This window comes from Abramis brama (assembly GCF_963993115.1).
Source record: "Abramis brama genome assembly, chromosome: 23".
NCBI classification, from domain to species: Eukaryota; Metazoa; Chordata; class Actinopteri; order Cypriniformes; family Leuciscidae; genus Abramis; species Abramis brama.
This window is the reverse complement of record NC_139985.1, coordinates 4,082,077-4,105,253: the sequence shown is the minus strand read 5'-3', so window position 1 is coordinate 4,105,253 and position 23,177 is coordinate 4,082,077. Positions and strand designations below refer to the sequence as shown.

General features: G+C 36.4%; 1 protein-coding gene across 1 annotated transcript in view; it reads right to left on the bottom strand.

Moving 5' to 3' along the window:
* Positions 1–12,149, bottom strand: part of wnt4 (wingless-type MMTV integration site family, member 4) — a 29,985-nt gene extending 17,836 nt beyond the window's left edge. Inside the window, exon 1 of the mRNA XM_084100045.1 lies at positions 11,976–12,149. The gene's annotated coding sequence lies outside the window, so the exon portion shown is untranslated. The remainder of the gene's footprint in view (positions 1–11,975) is intronic.
* Positions 12,150–23,177: the final 11,028 nt, after the last annotated feature.

Genomic DNA, 23,177 nt, shown 5'->3' with positions numbered 1-23,177 from the left:
TTCTCGGATGATTTTATCAGTAAAATAGTTTAGCAACTTAAAAGCTACATGACATTTGTCACTAGAGAGGTTATTACGCCGCTGTTCTTGAAGCAAATAAACTAACAGTATTGTTATTAGTAGAGACGCTGTTGTCGCTGAGACATCTCTCTCTCTCTCTCTCTCTCTCTCTCTTAATAACTGTATTAGCTTGATATCAATGGCTCAAGCCTCTAAAATTATGTTTTGGAATTAGAAACGGAGGCTTGGGATGAGATACGTTAGAAATTAGTCCTACACACAAGAGCGTATTAAGTACAAAAACTACAAATATACCTTGAAGAACATCTGAACAATTTCTTGAACACAATTAATATGAATATAGCGTCGTGGCATTACCACCTCGGGTGTGCATTATTTTCTAATAATTCAACAGCCATTGTCAATTATTCAATTACATTATAAATATTATTTATATTAATATTTATAATATTATAATATTAATAATTTGCATTGTATTTATATATTCATAATTTAGTTTTGCATTGTATTTATTTATTTATTTCCATATCATGTAAGCAGTATATATCAAAGTCCTATTTTATTACAACCTGATGCCATCAGTGAACCAATGTAGCCTACTTTAATACATTTGTTATCCATTTGTTGTCATTTATTTTAAAATAGATGCTTGTTCTGACTGTAAAGTTTTAAAATGAAACGAACATGGAAAGAGTTATGCGGGCATTTGCGTTTTACTGTGCGCATACTTTGGAAAGATCCAGGAAATGACATCAGTATCTGTGGCCCATCTGCTGCGATTGAGTTCAAGAGAGGACGTTGAGCCCAAATTAAAATCAGATCTAAGGGTGCTGATCAGATCTGCATTCTTTGTCATGAATACATATATTGTTGTCTTTTCAGACCAAAGCAAGCTGTCTAGCATTAGGCCATCAGTGTTGAAGTTAGTCAGAAGTGAGCGGAGAGGTACAGAGGTTAGGCAACAGAAGGTTGATCTGATCATCCCTGTCTGTGATAAATTAAATCCAGAATGAATGACTCCTGGGAAAAGGGAAGAAAAGGGCTTAGTCATGAAAAGGTGTTCCTGAGCCGTCCCGCCCTCCATGGCAACATGGATTGGCACATATATCTGATCACAATGGCATTCCGAACCCAAACAGATTTTATACAGCTTGTGCTTGCAGAGCCGTCGCCAAGGAAACGGCTTCCCAATGGCATGTTAATGGTGGTGCACCGGACCCCTTTAACATTTACACTGAGCGTTGGGTACCATAAACATTTCCCCTTTGCGTTCGGTTGACTGTGAGTTATGGCGTATTACGGTCAAGGGTCTTTTCCGGCCTCTTACAATAACGCCTGCTATCGCAAAGATTTAGCCAATAAAAATGACTGTCAGAATTTTTTTATTCATTTGGTGGATGCTTTTCCAGAGGGACACAGTAGGACACACACGATTAACATTAGAAGTGATGCAAGATACTTTCAAAGTTGCAAGAAAATCGTTTTCACTCTATTATGCAGCTCTCTGGAATTCTTGATTTTGATTGGTTCATCCTGGCATTTTATGCTGCATTCACGCCATGTCATAATTACCATAATTACGAGATGACAATTCCTGACGTTCTACTCTGAGCTGTTCTCGGACTCGGAATTCGAACATTATCAATGTCAAAATAATGGTACAGCGGTCAGGTGGAAGTCGGAATTCTGAGAAAAATCCCGAATTTGCAAGTTTTAGACCTTATGCGCCAGAGAAACAAGCACAGCCATCTTTAGAATTTTGTGTTTGCGGTAGCTCTGTATATTTCTATGTCATCGCTGTTTTTGAATATTAAGCTGGTGAAGTGGATTTACTGTTTGTAGCGGTGACAAAAGTTATCATGAGCATTGTAATGTTTGAAGTGGATATCATAAGGCTTCATAAGGTCTATATGAGGATTTGAATGCTTTTTACAAATCAGAAACTCGTAATTACGGTAATTAAACTACAATTAATATGCTATGCCCGACTGTTTATTTATCTAATAGCTGGTTAATAACTGAACTTGTTAACCCTGTTTGGGTTTATTTTGCAGTAAAGACCCAGTTCAATGTACATTATTTTTTACTTTAGTAACGTTGTAATTTCTTTTATTGGTCTGTGTGTGTGTGTGTGTGTGTGTGTGTGTGTGTGTTTGCTCCTAGCATCGATCATGGCAACCCTTCCCTCTGGAAATCCTGATGAACACAACACGGGTGTCATCTGAGTGAAAGTGTTTACGGGTTCCTCTATCTCAGATCACAACAGGTTAAGTTTGTTCTCCTTTCACATCTGCCTTCAAACATAAAGCAGATCTTCAGTCAATACTGCACAAATATTGACCAGACTGTTTGTAATACTGGAAAACTGGTCTACACAATTCACGTGGTACAAATGACCACAACAAGCTAACTAGAAGAATATGGAAAATACAATATAATAATAATAATAAAACAATAAATAAACTCAAATAAGATCACTTAAAATCAACATTATTTCTCATAGATAGTGATAAGTCTGCTATCAAAAGTCAGTAATCTGAACATTTCTCATAAAAGTTTTTGAAAGTAGTTTCTTATCCGCACCGGGGCTGCAGGTATTTGATCAAAAATACAGTAAAAATAGTAATATTGTGAAATAATGCCATTTAAAATAACGGAATAGCTGAATTTTCAGCATCATTACTCCAGTCGTCAGTGTCACATGATCCTTCAGAAATCATTCTGATATGCTGATTCGCTGCTTAAGAAACATTTATTATTATTATCAATGTTGAAAACAGTTGCTGCTTTTTTTCAGGATTCTTTGATGAATATAAAGTTCAAAGGAACAGCATTTATATTAAGTAGAAATCCTTTGTAACATTATAAATGTCTTTATATGCATTTTTGATTAATTAAATGCATCCTTGCTTAATACAAATATTAATTTCTTTAAAAACTGAACACAGATTTTTGTAATGCTTATTGTGTGTATACAATTTTTCTCTTAAGATACTTCATCCAAACATTACTGATAGCATTTGAACTATAATACTTAATAATACTGTAATACTTCTGGATTACAATCAGCAAAAGCCTTTTTATGAAGAATCATTTTAGCTAAATGGGGTTCTTAAGTAGGTTAAATGGTTCTTTGGAGAATAAGATTTTGATGTTTCATTATTGGGTCTTTAGATCAATGATTTACTTTCTAGGTTCTTCAATGCACCAGAAATTGAGAATAAGTAGTTCTTTGTGATTTTCCAGTGGCATCAGGCTGTAAAACTCTCTTTGGTTTCTTTTATTGATCTATTCTTTTCACCATAGACACTGATATGGGCACGTCCTCCTTGATATTAAGATTAGTGGTTGATCAATAGGTTTTTATTTTCTTTAGCTTTGGTCAAATTTCAGTCTTTTGGCACAATTACTAAATGTGCATTTCAATACATATACAATGACTTTCTGTTGCACATGACCTATAGCAGTACGTGCGAATGCTCGTGAGCAGTGTTGTGGAAAGTTACTTTTAAAAGTAATGCATTACAATATTGCAATATAACTAATTATGTTACGTAAGTAATGTGTTGCTTTATTTTTATCACCATGGCTCTCACTCTCTTGTTTTTTAATGCGGTAATGCATTAAAGAACATACACCTATAATAGCATACATCTTCATTTTCTTAATTTTCAAATATTATTATATTCTGAGCACTCTGAATATTTCCTGACCTCTAGAGCTATGTTTGCCATGCAAAAGATCTCTTAATGTTATGGGTGTTTTGTAACTTTTGTACTTTTTGTCTGTTCCCGCACGTTCACGAGAGCACCACGATGCATGCGTGTTGTTGACGCGAGAGCAGGAGTTGTTGGATTACCTTTATCATGTCTTTACTACCTTTCAGGCCTTGAAAGTGGTAGTTGCGTAGGCTGTCAATGGAGAGTACAAAAAATCTTCATTTGTGTTCTGAAGATGAACGAAAGTCTTACGGGTTTGGAATGACATGAGGGTGATTGATGAATCCCGTATCATTATTATTTTGAAAAGTAACCCAAATCTCATTACTCGTTACATCAAAAAAGTAATCTGATAATGTAATGCATGTTACTTGTGTGATTGGTTACCCCCAACACTGCCGGTGAGAGTGAGAGAGGGGGATGTGACCTGTAAACTCGGGTTAGGGCACGCAGGGGTCAGTCGTAGAGATTGTAGGAGATGAGCAGTAAGCTGAGTTACTCAGTAACTCTTTCTCTCACACAGCGGGGTTTTGGACCAGCGCAGGATTAGATCGACACATAAAAAGTCACTCCTGTTTCTAAGAAGATCTTATTTCGTAAAGCCTCTCTCACCAGTCTATTCATATAATTCGGTTTTGTTCTTTTTTATCTAACTTCATCTCATCCTCTCTTTCACATGCAGATTGGCACACACGCATTTCACTTAAATGTGTATCGTGTCATGTTTTTCCGTTATCTGTTTATGTGCACTCTCTCTCCCGTCAGGATGTTTTCTGTATTGACTCTTTGGTTAAGGCGGAAACCAGCAGGACGGATGATGTTGAGTAAATGTTAGTCCACAGTCAGCCTCAGTGTCAGGGTCAGGGATAGCAGTGTTTGAGCAGAGCCGTCCTCACACATTCACAGCCTGTTGTTACCAGAGACCAGACTCTCAAACGCTGGAATGCTAATGGCGTAAAATGATAACTATAATCTGACAGTTGTGTATGAGCATCATGACAGCCACAACAATGAGCCCAGAGCATATGGAGACATTAGGGATTGTGCATATTGCTTGAACAGATGCATTTTACCTATATTTCTCAGAGGTTGTTCTTTCATTGCTCAGGAGAATATATATATATATTATGATCATTATTGCAATAGGCAGCAAACAAAAAAACATATTACATATTATAAACATATTATTATAGCCATTTGGGGTCATTGAGTTTCCAGACAACCAAATAATGTAAAAACAATGAAATGCAACAAATCATACAGTATATTGCATTAGAATAAATTGGTCAACTTTGTTGCTAAATGGTGGACAAATTCACACCAAGTAAAAGCTAGTTAAATGACTGTACTGTAGGTCATTTCCAGCATAGACAGGTAGATGCTACATGAGGTAAAATAATATTTGACCCAGACTCTATGGGTTATATTTAGTACCCAGTCAGTACGTGATGTAAAATCTTGTTCCTCAAGCAAAACCAGTTGATAACCAACTGGTCTAGTTTCTTGAGCTGGTGCGATGTGTTCAGACTCAGACTGTGATCTGCACTTTTGGGGGGTTTTAAGGGCTTCTCTAGATGCTGGTTTGGGTGGTTGATGGGGGGTGTTGCAAGGTTGAAGGGTTAGGCCCTCAAATGAACAGCTGAGTTATCTTATTTAGTCTGTATAAAGGCCGCCCAACTGTCATAACAAAGGAACAGGACAGCAGGGCCCCTCGACAGACAATGGGGAGTCAATGGCTCCAAAGAGCATCCCTAATACACAGCTCTCCTGAAAAGAGAGGCTGTTTGAATGGGATTGAGGGAAGCTCAAAACAAAGCTGGATCCCGACTCAATTGGGGGTATCAATCAGAGCTCTCATGGCCTTCTGCATGCCGGCCACTTTGTAGAAATTAAATGTACACGTCTAGTAAAATTGATATAGAAATGCAATAGATAATATTGTGCATATACATTTTTTTTTTTTTGGGACATTACCTTTGCAGCTCGTTATTGCCTTATTGCTGTATGTGACATTTCCAAATTTGAATTAAATAAACCTGTAAAATGTATCATCACAAACTACTTGCTCACTGCAATTAGGTAAAAACACCAACAACCAACCCAATATAGCTTACATCTCACTATTTTACATTTGTTTCAATTAATGGATCTTTTCCACTCATGTTAAGGGTCAGAAATGTACGGAGCCCGTAAAGGGAGATGGTGATGGACTTACAGATGGGAGGAAACATTATGCCAATGCTTTTGCGTTCTCTCGCAAACGTTGAGTTCTTTGCGAGCGAACGTAAAGCTTCTCAGGGGAACGGCAAACTTTTGCGAGAGAACGCAAAAGCACTGAAATATATTTTTTTCCTCCCATCTCATATTTTTTTTACATATTTCCCCGACATGAGGATGAGCAAATGATGACAAAATTTTTAATTTTGGGTGAACTATCCCTTTAAAATGTGACACAAACAGAAGTGTATTTTATAACACAAAGAATAAAAGGAATTATCTTTCAGTCAGGACAGAAAATGTTGTCAACGATGTCAAAACAATCCCCTTTCACACGGATTAACAAACTGATTAAAAATGCTGTATTCTGCTGCCAGGCCAGTAGATGGCGATGTCTCTTTGTAAAGAAACACTACACACCTACAGACTGAAGATGTAATACGCATGATGTGGTTTACACTAAGACGATAACGGTATCGTTTTCAAAAACTTGCACTTTGAAACCCGTATTCAGAAGTTTGTATTTTCAGGTCCCCAAAACACTGTTGTCGTGTAAATGAACGACCAAAACTCTGTTGAAAACGGTGTCCTGTCAACTAAGTCTGTGGGATTTTTTTGGTGCGTTTTATCGTTTGTCAGTCTGATCACTATGAAAATGAATATAACACCTCTTTTCAGCAAGACTTTGTGAATGTATGTCGCTCAAACAGTGCGGGGGAAGTTTAATAATTAGCCTTAGCGACAGCTACTAATAATTGAACTATTTAAATCATTAGTGCAGTAATCTTACCTGAATAACTTTTGCGATGAAAAAGAGAAGCAAAACACATCTAAACTCTTTCCTGTGTTGCCGTCGATTGACGAGAGGTTCTGGGCGGGAGCATTAGAGAAATGTGTAACAGAGAACAATGACACTTTTCAGACTGGATGTCAGCAAAGTGCTGTCAAGCAGATGTTCACACACATTGTCAAATTAATGATTAAGATAAGCTTTGCGCTGAGACTGTGTTTTATTCAGTGTTTGTGATATAGTGAGGGCCAGAGGTTGCCAGCGGTAGACTCCCTTTGCTCTCGGCCCTCCCCCAGGTCTCTGTTCCCCTCGTATTCAGTGCCGTCGGCCTCATGGTATATGATTCACTTCGAGTTCACTAATTAACACATTTGTGACCTACATTTCCCAGTTTCTGGCTCTCCTGTACACACTTGCTTCACCTTTAACCTAGTGTAAAAATGTTTGGAATTTTATTGAAAATTATCATTAAAGATTGTAAAAATTCTAAAAACGTTAATTTCTTAATTTTAAGGACGAATATGGTGAAAAACTGTATAAGATTTAACAATATAATACATGTAATTTTACTGTACATTCGTGTAAATTTAGGTTGTTTTGGAAGGAAAAATTAGTAACTTTATAATTTATGGTGATAAATACAGATAGAAGTTCCTAATAAGTCCCTAGCTGATGCATAATTTGAATACATTTTATTTCAGCATTTCTGTTACTGAAGGTTCCCAAAGTGACTTTTTATGTCTTGGCATAAAAATCTCTTTTTGGGAGTCTTAAATATTTTTCTGTAAAATAACGGTAAAATACTGGCAGCAGAGACACAAGGAATCTACTGTAATTCTACGGTATGAATACTGTGAAATTGCTTTACAGCATATTATCGCATATATTACCGCATATAATATTTACAGCATATTTTCTTGTATTTTTATTTTATTTTACAGTAAAATACTGGCAGCCGAGACGCCAGCAATATACTGTAATTCTACGGTATCAATACTGTGAAATTACAGCCATGTACTGTAAAAAACATACATACATGAAATGTACTGCATGTATTTTTTTATTTATTTATTTTTTTACAGTAAATGGCTGTAATTTCACAGTATTAATACCATGCATGTTACTTCCAAAACAACCTGCATTTATCAGATATGTATGTGGTGTGGATTTTATGTAGTTTTTTATTGCATTTTAGTAGTTGTGCAAGTCATGCAATTTACCATTTGCAATAGTAAGAACATTAAATCAGGTTATTATACATTAACTATAAAATACGCAGGCACCAAGTTGCAATATTACACTTTATCCCTTTATTGTTCGCAGTGAATGTCTGGCTCAGCTGGCAGTTTTTCCTGTAGATTAAAACTGTGCAGGTTTCAGATACACAGCTTGTACAGTAATTCAGATGTAGCTTTGGTCACCATGTGTATGCAAGTCCTTTTTGAATTATGACATGATAAAGAGAGTTATTGTTATTTCTGTAAACATAATATAAGCCCTTTGAAAAGCAAGAACATCCATTAATTACACACTGAGCTTAGAGCGATCAGGGAGGGAACAGGTGCTGATTGTCTCTGAGCGAGTGCTCTGTGCCTGCAACACCACCTCTTATATCCCCTTGCCCAATGATCCGAGGAACACACCACCGTATTTCTGAGAGAATAGACCCCAGCTGCGCGTCACACCTCATAACGCCTCGACGCTGCAGTGTTAGGAAGTTTTAGGTGGGTCAGCATCAGCGGAGAGCGTTTCTAGGAATGCAAGGAGTCATGTTTTATCACGGTTGCCTTAACGGACTATTTGAAGTGCATGATTCAGTGTTAGCTCATGAGTAATGTGACAAGAATCCAAGTTAACGAGATCAATCAATCTATTGGAATTATCTCTAGTCCTCACATGAAAAGAACCATAATTTAGGCTCATAAAATTAGAGAATTTATGAAATAAGAGTTTTAGTTGAAACATGCCCCGTCTGTAGCAAGAATGTGAATGTCTCTGGAAGAAGAGATGCTGCTGGTATGAGAATGCAAAAACTGGGATTAGTTTGCTTTAAAAAAAAAAGAAAATGAATTCTTGAATCCATGAATCCTGGATCTAGTTTGGGTATTGGTGGATCAGATTAGCCAAAAAAAAAAAAAAACTAGCTGGGGACCGTGATCAAAAAACTTTGTGGAACTCTTATGGCTAAAGAATTAATTCACCCAAAAATGAAAATTCTGAAGAAGAATATGGGAAACTAAACAGTTGATGGGCCCCATTAACTTCCATATATGAAAAAAAAAAAAAAAAAAAAAAGGTAGTATTTTTGGTTAGTGACATACTTTAAAATATATAATTTTGTGTTTAACAGAAGAAAGAAATCCATACAGGTTTGGAACAGCTTGAGGGTGAGTAAATGACAGAATTTTCATTTTGTGTTGAACTATCCCATTAAGCTAAGAAGCCTGTTATAGACATCAGCACATATTTGGGCACCTAATAGCATGTGAAGATATTTATGAGCACAGTGAAATAATCAGCACCTGTTACAGTTAAACATTTTATTTATTTTTTTGAAAGCCTGCACACATTCACTAATTTCTTCAGCACAGATATGGCTGTGGTAAAAAAGCCAATTTTTTGCACCTGCAGTATGAACCAGAGTTTATGATAGAAGTCAAACATTTTCTGAGTATCTGTTTTTATAAATAAATCATTTAGCTGATTTTTATTTTTTTATTTTTTTAAGTACAGTTTAGTTTTGGTGTTAACTGCCCAGGACACACAAACACAATCTTGCATCTTACAGTTATTTGCCAGTTATATCAGGAATATTTAATGTTCATCCCATTTGTTGATGCAATATATAATTATTTAACAGGTGCTTTTATCTACAGCACCTTACAGTAGCAACCTAGGGCTTATAGTTCCATAATGTGACATTTCCAAATGAAACCGGATATTCAATGATAGAAAGTGCAGGGTTGACTTGATTTAACCCATCACAAAATGATTGGATCGCAAACGCCACCTGCACTCACTTTTGAGGAAGCCTTTGACCAAGACGTGGAGGCTGAAGGTCAAGTTCACCCTCAAGAGCATTTCGACGCATCCCGATGGTAAGATATTACATTTCGGTATAAAGTTGTGTATGTGTATATGTTTTGAATGTTTTGACTCCTCGAGGGGCACAATTGTGGCCCATTCTGGGGCTCAAATCGACAACCTTCTGGTTGCCAGCCTTAAACTAGAACCACTACACCAGACCACGCTAGTTTCCAGCAGCCCACAATAGCTTGATCACAGTCTCTGATACATTAGTTCATGCCTCTGGAATTCCCAGTGGAATCGGAGTCCTGTGGAAATGTGACACAACCCAGCACTTCCATTCCCTATTAAAATGCGGCCATGGGATGCGGGTTCAATGCAATTCTTGCGAGTCAACAATGAGGTTGGAAATACCATCAGGCTTCTGAAACCATATGTCCCCAAAATAGGTTAGCAGAGGCCTTTTAACAGACCCCATCAGGGGAGGTGGGAGACCTTCGTTCACAGGAAAGATTAAGATACCATCAGAAAGAGGTGCCAAGAGGGATCAGAGTGGAATGGGCCGAGGGATGAGCTCACCGACGGTGAGGCTGTGTGTCTCTGTTCCCGGCCGGATCGGACCCTCTGAAGTCCCACGGAGAGACTTGATTGACATGGATGCAAGTCATGAATGGTTATAACAGAACTTGTTATTATTGCCTCTCTGTGAACTTCTATTGTCCGCTTATAAGAAATCTGCTGAATCTGTTCTCTTTGATTGACTGATTCAGATTGTGTCTACATTTTCTTGAATAGTTGACAGAACGATCCAGATAATATTAGTATATTTAAAGGTGTAATTTTTGCATCACTTGTTACAACAAATGCCAAATAATGACCGGTTCGAGCCGTTGTTGAGGTCAAGTTAACCCCTGCTTGACTACTACATTAAGAAGTAAAAAAATTTGTGTTTTTTCTCATTTGACAGCCATTTCAAAGTATCCATGTACAGTATTCTGAAAAAAAAAAATCGCAATTTTTGCAAGCAACATATAAATCACTATTATTTTGAAATTAATATTAGAGCTATAGAAATTGACTCAGGAATGCATGTGATTAATTTCAACACAATTTAAAAAAAAATATGATTAATGAATTTTGAACCTTTTTCAATTAGTAGTTGTTAGATATTTTAATTAACTGACAGCGCTAAAAATAAATGTTATATTTCACCAGTGCCCAATTTTGAGAAGGCTTTTAACAGCATGTTTTCCCTGTCTTCTGTTTTAATATAGATTGATAGTCATAAGACATTTTCGGCTACAAAGAGTGCCAATAGATGGAAGAAACCAAGGATTCATACTTCCAGGACTGCATGCATCAGCCAATCAAGATGAATGGGAATGCTTACTGATAACTCTCTCCATGTTCGTTAAAACTCTTTGGTTTGCACAGATACTGTAGGTATAGTCCCAACCCCAAATGAGACAGGTTGAACTAGAAGTTGTGCATTTACTGAATGAGCATCATTTTTTGCACATCATCATGTTTTCCTGTTTGTTCATTTGACAATTTGTGCTGTTGCAGGCAACATATGTTTAAATCTGCTATGACTTCCTGATTCAATTATGCCCTGTGTATACTCTATCAATAAAAGTCACAGGCTACATCTACATTAATCCAGATACATTTGAAAATTACAGTTTTGTTTCAAAACGCATCTGCTGTGTTTTCCAAAAGTTTCACGGCCACACTGAAACATTGGAAAATGTTTAAATATTTGTAAAACATATTAAAAGCTCCCTGAAATGATACCGAGAGACAATAATAGGTGTCAAGCTATTTATCTGGCACGATCATTTTATTAGCACCACTTATTTGTTCGTACAGATCGTACTCAATCGCGATTCCATGTCTGGTCAATTGCCCTCATGTTTTGATACAGGACAGCAATTGCAAGTCAGTGTTCTGTCATCTTTGCAGGAATATTGCAAGCAACACTGAAATTGAATAGCACAGCAATGCCAGAACAACCATAGATATGTCTAGGTACAATATGCATCACATGGCTATACATGCGTCATCGTTTCGAATACCTCCGTTTCCACAGTCCAAACTTAATTTTATCCACATTAGGCCAAAATGTAGAGAAAAAGATTACATATGTAGACGTAGCCACAATAAGACCAAAAAAAATTTTTTAAATAATAATAATCAATTACCTTTAGACGAATAGATGAAGTAGCATCACAAATATCCTTTGCAATCAACAACCAGGGTTTTTACAGACCGCACCTTAAAGAACTTCCTTGTGCCCTAAATAGATTTTTTTTCTCGATCTCCACTTCCTTTGGCCACAGCATAAAATCTATTTTCGGCGATAGTACTTAATCCAGTTCTCCAAGCTCTCCAGTGATTGAATTAAAAATACAGCGGGAGCAAAATGAAGACAACAAGCTGTCTTAAAGCCAATGGAGTCCAGTGACAAAAGCCTTGTCATGCTCTGGTGGGGTCTTGCCTCTAATCCAGAGGGTTTTAGAGGCAGCAGACACTGGCTTGTTGTTCTCTGGCGGGGATGGCTAGGCGCTAAGTAACTAGCAGAGCTACTGGCGACAGTTCCGTCCAGGAAAGATGGCCTGCTAATCCTAATCACGCCTGAGAATGCCGTCTGGGTCACATGACCTTTCACTAGCTTTAATGGAAGGGGTCATAATTGGGATTTATCACCGCAGAGGCAGCCCGCAGGAGAGGTGCCAGTCAAAGGGTTCTGGGTCCGGGATGTCTGACGGGTATAGCGGAGAAGAATGAGTCATCCGAACGCTTATAGACACATTAAGGCCACACTGAGCACGAAGAAACATCAGACACTCATTCAAATGCACCTTTCAAATAAGTGTTTGAATGAATGTGGGCTGCGGCAACACTTTATTTCGATAGTCCACTTTAGACAGTCTACTGACTATGAGTAATTCTGCAACTATATGTCAACTAGCAGTCCTTAGAGTATTAGTAGACTTTCTGCTTAATATCTGCTAATACTTTATTTTGATGCTCCCCAAAAGACATTCTACTGACTTTGCAAGTACATGTCAACTTATTCTACTAACCCAAACCCTAACAGTCTACTAATACTCTGAGAGTTAGTTGACACGTAGTTAGTTATAGTTTGTAGAATGTAAAAAGTGGAATATCAAAAATAAAGTGTAACCTTATCTGCTTTTAGTATAGTGTGTAAATGTACATATGCAAGTACACTGCAAAGAAATTATTTTCTTACTCAGTATTTTTGTCTTTTTTCAACTCCAGATATCTAAACATTCTTAAATTAAGAAACATTTACTTGAGAAGCAAAATTACTTAAGATATAAAGTTAAATTAAGTGAGTTTATGCTTTTAAAAAAGATCAAGTTTCAAAGGGGTAAGAAAAATAACATTGTTTTCCCTTTGATTAAAGTTTTTTTTCTTTCCCCTACTGACAGATATTTTTTTTCTTGTTTTAAGGACTTACTCAAATTATTTTTCAGAAAACAGAAATACCTAAAAAGTTGGCATGAAACAAAAGTCGCCATATATGATGTATATCCGAGTGAAACGGCTTTTCAAACAAGAACAAATGTAGGATGGGGCTTGATTTTGTCTATGGTTGTTGTTTGCTATTGGTCGATCTTATGTGAGTGACAAGTTGTCCCGCCCTCGCTCCAGTAAACGTCATCAGAGAAGAAAAGAGATATCGCTGCAAGTTATTTAGATTTTTGAAGAGGGCACATGAATTTTAAAACAACAATAATGTGCATGAGTGGGATTTGAACCAGGGTGCAACATTTTTTATTTTTTGCAAAGCATTGATACCACACAAGGGAAATTTGCTAAACACTTCCTGTTCCTACTTGTAGTCCAACTTGCTGTGCAGTTGTTCTATGTTGTCTTGTGGGAACGTAAGATCTAGGTCTTTCCTTCTGTGCGGTGTTGTGTTTGAGACATGCATTGTGTTGTGACATCAACACGTACAAACTTTAGTGGAAACATGAGTGCAAATTTTGCCCCCCAAATCCCGTTTCTACTTTTCTTGGTTAACACGAGGACTCTCCTTAAGTGTAGGCAGAAGTACAGATTGTTGTTTGAGATTTGCTGGAGGGTCCTCTTCAACAAGAAGGCATTTTCTGTGTCTGGTGTAAGTCTATTCAGGGTGTCCTAATCCTGTTAACAAGATCCCTGACTGTGGGTGTCTGGGAAGTTGGATCAATATCAAATTCTCTCTTTTCACTGTTCTGCTCAGGCAAGTGATAGGCCAGCTTAAGAGGGTCTGGCAGGAGAATATGTCGCTCCGTGACTTTGCTGTACCAACAGAGATTCAAACGAATTATCGTGCTTCCAAAATTACTATTTTACAAGCTAGAGGTTTAGAAATGTTTTTATTCGTGCCGTTTGGAGTCATTGTGTAGTTCTGTTGCTCATTCTTGGGTTTAGGGATTTAAACAAATCTAACCCTAAGTATTAAACTTGTTTGTGCTTCGGACAAGAATGATAGCTCAAATCACATGGTTTGTTGGTAGTTTTCTAAGCGATCCAACATGCAATGTTCATCTGACTGTGATTCATTTAAAATGTTTTACACATACATTTTTTAAAAACATGATTAATACTAATTCTGATATGAAATTCTGACATTAATTCAGCTTCAACCTTTGCAATAAATTGTTACATATTTTAATCAACTGACAGCACTAATTATAAATTATATTTCACCAGTTCCCAATTTTGAGAATGATTTAACAGCATGCATCTGTCTTCTGTAAGGAGTTTTAATATACAGTCATCAGTCACAAGACATTTTTGGTTAAAATATTCCCGGAACAGATTGCCATTAAATTAAAAATAAATAAAAAAGAAGATTAAATTCAGTTATAAGTTAAATTAAATTAAATTAAATTAAATTAAATTAAATTAAATTAAATTAAATTAAATTAAATTAAATTAAATTAAATTAAATTAAATTAAATTAAATTAAATTAATATTCATTTAAACATTTATAACTTATATTTAAAAAAATATATGAATTTATAATATTTATAAATATATTCATTATAATAATATTAAATATAATATAAATATTTAATATATATTAATATATTAAATATCACTTAATAAAATAATTATAAATTCAACATTTTATAATAATAATTATATATATATATATATATATATATATATATATATATATATATATATATATATATATACATACACACATATATATAATTATATTATATATATATATATATATATATATATATATATATATATATATATATATATATATGGTGTGCTGATGTTTTCAAAATATTAAATAATTTGAAATATGTATAATGATAATTAATATATTTTATTACAGATATATATATATATATATATATATTTGATAGATAGATAGATAGATAATATAGATAGATAATATAGTCTATAATATTTTTTTATATATATATATATATATATATATATATATATATATATATATATATATATATATATATATATATATATATATATATATATATAATACTCTGAATCGAATTAACAGTAGCAGATATCATCATCAGTGGTCCCAATTAGCAGGGTCCACGCTCAGGTGAACAATGGTCCTCCTCATCAGACATGAAATATGCTCTCAATAAATCACGGGGGATGTAACCTGATCTGTGGTATTTTCTCATCTTCGTCTGGACTGTTGGGGCTGGATAATCCAAAGGCCTTGATCTATCATTGCCCTGTTGGATGTCTGCTGACTAATGTACCAGTAAATTATTAAATAAGTAAGAGGGGGTGGTACAAGTCAAGTGGAACTTAATTACCTCTGACATGAGTTTTCGAAGAAACGAAAAAAGAAAAGAAAAAAACAGATACCAGATCACACACGTGGGGATTGTGTGACAACAATGACCAGCTCTCTAACAGTAAAGGTAATGTATACCACATGACTTAAACCATTACTTATAACCAACAGTTCTTTATAGTTTTAAAGCACATGATGAATCGTACAATACTGGAAATGTAATTATTTCTTTTCCGATCTATACCACCCAGCAATCCGCCTCCAGAAAACATGTTTGTGTGTGACCGAGGCAAAACGACAAGTACTGAGAAAAAGTCAGTCTCCAGGGCCTTCAATACAGCGAGCGTCCCGTGTCTCTCCTGGGGGTCCGAGCGCTGTGTGCATCTGGAAGAGATATTTGGCTGAAGTTCGACCCAGAAGGCTTTCACAATGTGCCTTCCCATCTCGGAAACACATCAGAGTTGAGATAGATGTCAGGAAGACGAAATGCAGCGTTACCGTCCGAGAACAACAAGAGGGTTTGTTGAACGTAATTGCACGGAACAATTACACTAATCCGATGAATCACAAACACAAAACACATGGCTGATTTTCTCTGTTTATTTCATTAGAAACATTCGTCATAATCTTTCCAGCTAACACGTATTATATTTCAAAAAATTATTTTGGATATCCAAGATGTTTATTTCGGGATCTGGTGAACCATGGTTTCAGCTGCACGCCCTCCATGAACTCTTGCACTTTGACTGCTAATCTCAAATCCATCCCGATGTTCACACAGGAGCTTTTGGCTGTGCTAATTGTTTTGCTTATTTTTATCTGTCTTCCCATTTTCCTTTCAGCGCCGAGCGGAGGAGCAGCCAACACGAAGCAGGTCCAACAACATGCCTCTCAGCACGAGCGGGAAGTCTAATTTTCACATCTGCTCAAGTGAGAGGCTTAAATCAACAATCACTTAAGATAACAAGACTATATAAATTACAATGGCAATGAATTTTACTAGCAAAGCTCTTAAACACCCAATATTGTGGGCGTTTGAAGGCCCCGCTGAGTTGAGCAACTGCAGTGAGAGTGAGTAACCGGTGACTCAAAGAAGTGGCAGAAGTTCAGATCGACTCTATTCCACAGGAAGCAGATTAAAGGTGTAAATGATACTGCCATATTTCTGCTGCCATGTTTCATATTCCTGGCAACGAGCGACTGCTTTACAGAGATGATGGAACATCACTATTAACGTTAGACTCTTTGTTCTGTTAATATCAGTATTGATTGCCAGGAAATTTCCAAAATTAGGCGAATGGGTAAATATTACATTTCAGTGTTACTGAGGAAAGCGTCACTCAGAATGAATGACCGGTGACTTACAAAGTGATCGTACTTTGACTTTGATTTCACCGATAAAGCAGGCTAAAAATATTACAGTTTCAGAGTCAGTTTTTGAACGGAATCTCTTATGCTCACCAGTGCATATATTTGATCAATAAAAATACAGTAAACAATTGTGAAAAATTATTTAAAAAAATTATTTTAATAAGTCATTTATTCCTGTGATCAAAGCTGAATTTTCAGCATCATTACTCCAGTCTTCAGTGTCACATGATCCTTCAGAAATCATTCTAATATGCTGATTTGCTGCTTATCAATGTTGAAACAGTTTTTTTCAGGATTCTTTGATGAATAGAAAGTTCAAAAGAATAGCATTTATTTAAAATAGAACTGTTTGTGACATTATAAATGTCTTTACTGTCAGTTTTGATCAATGTAAAGCATCCTTGCTAAATAAAAGTATTGATTTTTTCCCCCCAAAAAAACTGAATCTGACACCAAGCTTTTGAAGGAGGCATCTGAGTCATACCTAAACACCAGAATGTCATAGAAATTGGTCTTTAGACTTGGGAAAAGTCTATGATGAAAGTTTGTAAGTCCATTACAAAGGCATAAGTGTCATTGATTCAGGACGTAAAAGTCTGGTTCGTTTGTTCGATTATTTTGGGGTAATGATTATTTGCTCTCTCCCGGATGAGACTTTCCTTTTTTAATATGAGTTGGGACTGTTTGCCTAGAGTGGCATCTGCTGGGAAAGTATGGATGTGTATTGTTCTTCATAGCCATTATTATAAAATGAATAGCTCGTTATACTGACAATCTTCTCTGCCGCTACACTCTCAAATTTCATTTGATTTATATTTTCAGTTTATATTCAATATACTATAGTACAGTCAAATTTACCACGTCAATCATTTCAGTGAACATCGAATTAAATATCAGTCTGATTCATACATAAAGCTATCGTATGACTTCAGTAGACTTGAATGGACTGCTTGTGTGATACTAATAAAGCATGTTTTTGTAATTTTTAATGCTTGACAACCAGTGGTCACCATTCATTTTTATTGCATGGAAAAGAGCATCTCCTGATGTATTCGATTGCAAACAGAAAGTCAAGGGCTTTGGACTGACATGAAGGTGAGTGAATGATTTTAGTATTTGGGTAAACTGTACCTTTAATGTGTTTTAAAAACTTTCATTTGTTTCCTGATAAAAACAGATTCCTGTGAGATGTGATGTTAAGTTTGTTGCTGGTTTAGTCAGGTCAAATTTATTTCTATAGTGATTTATTCAATACAGATTTTTTTCAGAGCAGTTTCACATTAGTCATCATGAAATCAAAATGGACAAATATTATTTTTGTTATGGAATATTGCAGTATTTACTAGAAATTATTTATCCATACATATCTTTGGTAACACTTTAGTTTAGGGTCCAATTCTCACTATTAACTGGTTGCTTAATAGCATACATATTACTAGGATATTGGCTGTTTATTATAGTACTTATGAAGCACATATTAATGCCATATTCTACATGACCTTATTCTACATTCCTAATCCTACCCAATACCTAACCTTACCAACAACCTTACTAACTATTAAAAAGCAGCAATTTGCATTTTATTGAGGCAAAAGTCATAGTTAATAGTTGGTTAATAGTGAGAATTGGACCATATCTCTTTTTTTTTAATTCATGTGCCCTCGTAATCTTTAATCAAAATAACTTATCCTCCCTCTTGCAGCATCTCTCCTCTGACGGGGCGGGGCGACCTGTCACTCACATGAGATCGACCAATAGCAAACCACAACCATCCAATCAATTCCCCATGGACAAAATCAAGTCCTGCCTATTTTTTCTTGATCCATTTCACTTGCATATACATCACAATAGGGTAGAAAAGACTATTGCAACTTGCTTTCATGCCGACTAAAAATAGTGTAAATGTTGTAAAATGCATCAATTATGAAACAAATTCAGTCTGAGCTGTAAAGCAGCTCTACAGAAGACAATATTATCATTATACAGCACAATTTAGTTCAGCGTTGTTTCAATTCAATTGAAAAACAGAGTAAATGTTGCAAAGTTCATCAAGTTCAATTCAACTATGAAGCAGCTCTAAGGTAATAGTGTCATAATTAAGCTCAATTTAATTCAACAGTGATTCAATTCAGTTCAGTAATGGTGTAGATGTTGCAGAGTTAGTTCCATTTTCCGCTTATTTCCACTTTGTTCTCCTCCTATAGTGTCAGTGCAGGTGTGTGTTGTGATGTCCAGGTGGCTCTTAGAGTCTCTGTTGTGCGTCCACACTCAGTTTTCCATGTGGAATTTCCTATATATCCCTTGTTCTGTGACGACACCCTCGGGCACTATCTCTTCTCGGGTTTGAGAGAGCATTAGGGTGCAGGACCTCGCTGATGTTTTGATTGTGTATCGATCTTAATGGTCTCCCTGTCTCGATGACTTGTTAAGAAGAAAACGAGCATGCAGGGCTTCATTGCAGCATTGCGGTCACCCTCCAAACTGCTGTCTTGGGGATAATGCTTACACCACAGACCGTTTCTTTTTTCCATTTATTATAGCTGAGAACTGTGAAGAGCTCCTTCCGCTTGTTAGCATTCTGGAATGCGGCGGAATGCGCAAAAAACACGATTTGCGGCAAGCATTCTTGGTCAGACGCTCATTTCAGGACTTTTCCCTGACATGGCACCCACATGATTAGCACAGGATCGGAAAACACAATGAGTTGTGAGACAGCTGGGAAAGAGCGTACAGAGATGATTCTGAGAGCCAAACCACTGCTGTTGTTTTTATTGTCGTCTAAGGGACTGACTACATTTACTGTGTCTGAATAGTTAGGCCAGAAACATACTTTACGCAAGTAGAGGGTTGTGGGGTAAACTATGACACTTTCTTTTTTTTTTTTTCTTTTTTTTTTTTTTTTACTTAGGCAGTCCTTTGTCAAGTAAACTAATATGCCAAGTTATTTCAGGATTCCTGCTATCAACTGAAATTAGAAGAAATTCTATAGAGTTACATGAATATGGCATAAATATTTCATTCAAATATGAACATTTTATCAAATATGAAAATGAGGTCCATTGCCCCATCATAATTGTCAGTTGTGTCAAATTGTGTCAGAATTCTGGAGTAAGATTGTTTTTTAAATAAATTAATACTTAAATTCTATTTCAAATAAATGCTGTTCTTTCTATTCATCAAAAAAATCCTGAATACATATTTATCACAGTCTCCACAGAAATATTAAGCAGCACAACTGTTTTCAACATTGATAATAATAATAAGAAAGCAGCAAATCGAATGATTTCTGAAGGATCATGTGACACTGAAGACTGGAGTAATGATGCTGAAAATTCAGATTTGCATCACATGAATAAATTACATTAAAAATAAATAAATAGAAAACAGTTCTTTTGATTGTAATATTTCACAGTATTACTGTTTTTACTGTATTATTTTATCAAATAAATGAAGCCTTGGTGAGTAGAAGATACTTACTGTGTTTCAAAAACATAAAAAACTTTTGAATTCTAGTGTAAATTATGTAGTTTTACACATTTAGCAAAACATGATATGATGTATTTATTAGACCTAGATAAATACTTTGATATGAAGAAGGGAAAAAAAACAGTTTGAAGCATAAAATAGCTTTTTTTCCAATCACAGGCAGTAATCATTCCTGAGGTGACACATCTTACCCACTGACTGACTGACTGACATACCTTTCATGCGCTTGGGCAATGTGTTGCAAATTTGCGGTAAAAAACCTCAGTACTCAAGAGGGCGATAGAGTTCAAATTTAACGGTTAATAAACCGGATATGCTATTATTTCAGTGGCTGGTTTCTCTTCAAACTGTGTGTGGAAAAGATTGCATTGCCTATTTGCATTGCGTTACGAATTTTGCACAGAATCAAGTTTGCGTAGCTAGAAGGACTATATGCACTTGTGTACAGGTATGTTTCGGATATTTTTCTTTGGGGCATATAGCTATTGGGTGGGCCTGCCAACAGTGGCGATAGCACATTAAACGCATCTCGCATTTCACTTTGAAACCCAATGAGTCTAATGCATTTCAACCGGTCGGGATAACATAGCATCTCTCACTCCAGGTGCTGTTTCTTGGCTTCTGTCGCCACCAGAGACGTCGCCACCCAGGACGCTGAAACATCCCCAGGCCACGACTTTGAGAGCCTGTTTGTGGTGCCTTCGCCAGCTTCCCTTCTGCTCTTTTGAGATCCATTCAGCAGTTTTATCACACCTCCGCTGGATCTCCAATGAGCTGATGTGTGTTTTGGGCCTGCAGGCGGTTGGTGAAACATGACTGATTTGTCTAAGGTGCATGAGTGATGTCAGGGAGAGAGGAGGGACATATTTCCACACGGCAGGTCAAGGGTCAGCATGAGGTTACTCTTAAACAGTGTGGTAGAGCTAAGCAGGGCCTGGGGCTTCTGCCTTTCATAGAGTCGGAGACACATACCTGTTTAGACAACAGTGTGAGGAGTTGCTTCAGTTTTAACTGTCTGACTTAGTTTACACGCTAAAGAATGAGTCAAGGTGCAAAAAGTTCCTTTCTGTAAATTTTATGCATCATTGTGTTGTTGCTTTAGAGGAATAGTTCACCCAAAAATTTAATTTCTCTCATGTTGTTCCAAACCCTTTCTTCTGTGTAAATTGACCAATAAAAGTGCATAGTGAGCTGCCAACAGATTCATTTTAGGCTTTTATTCACATAAACATTCATCAATGCACACATCAGTTGTGGTAAACGGAAGCTCAAGCATGTTCGCTAGATGTGAGAGAACCAGTGAGGTTCATTCTTGTTACGCAGCACGTTTGAGCTTCTGCAAGAACCAATGAGGTTCATTCTTGTTACGCAGCACGTTTGAGCTTCAGCAAGAACCAATGAGGTTCATTCTTGTTACGCAGCACGTTTGAGCTTCAGCAAGAACCAATGAGGTTCATTCTCGGGTTGAGCTTCTGTTTATGTACGCTGATCAATGTTTATATGTGAATAAAAGACTAAATGAAATCTTTTCATCATATAAAGCGACCAATTCTCTTCAGAAAATTTGGACTAAACCACTCGATTCATATGAATTAGTTTTACGACCTCTTTATGAACTTTTTGAAGCATCAAATTGGTAGTTGCATAGCAGTCAATGGAGGGACAGAAAGCTCACAGATTTCATCAAAAAGATCTTGGAATGGTTTGGAACGATATGACCATGAGTAATTTATGATAAAGAATGTTATTTCTTTCTGTCAGTGAAAAGCCAAAATTTAAGGTTTTATTTGATTGGAATAGCTAAATTATTGTGGTTTGCTAAAAGCAACAAATTTGCAATGAAATGCAACTAGATACAGTATATTATGATCTTGATTATCAGAAAGAGTATCACACATTTGCGCACAGCAAAGTCCTGAAATATTTCTGTTTATCCGTTTCGCCATCAGCAGGAGGGAAGGAGGATCAGCAGGAGACTCGTGAAGGTGGCCACTGTCAGACAGGTATGAACAGCTCATCAGATGAAAAATGAAGGTGCTGTTTTGTAGACAGTGCAAGTGTAATTAGCCCGGACAAAGGAGTTGGTCTGCGCTTAGTAAAGCTTCTGTTAACCTAACGGGGTCGACAGGTTCACATGCGTATGATGTAAACGCAACTCCTTAAAGGAATGTTCCAGGCTCACGTTAAGCTCTATGGACAGCATCTGTGGCATAATGTTGATTATCAGAGAAAAAAACACTTTAAGGTAGCACTTTATTTTACAGTCCTGTTCCCCGTGTACATACTATAGTTATTATAGTAATTGCAATAACAGGGGAATAATTATTAACCTACCCCAAAACCTAACCTTAATCCATGTAGTTACCTTATTACCCTTTCTTAGATAAGAACACTGTAAGTAGACGTTAGTGCACGTACTGTTAAATAAAGTGCAACCCACTTTAATTATATATACATTTGACAAGTATATGGGCCAGTTGTGAACTTTAGATTGTCATGCCAAGAGAACCGCTGCTTTTATTGAATTGTACTTTGAGTTATTTTGCATTAAACACCTGAAGTTCTTTCCCTGTCATGTCTGTAAGGGCTTGTTTGGATGGCTCATGCTATCACAACATGCCACAGGCACATTTCTGTCTGACATTAAACACATTTAAAGTGTCTCAGGCCCCTCCAAACGCCCCCTTACGTGAACCAGAGTCTTGACATATTTAAAACAAATTGGGAAACCGGGGC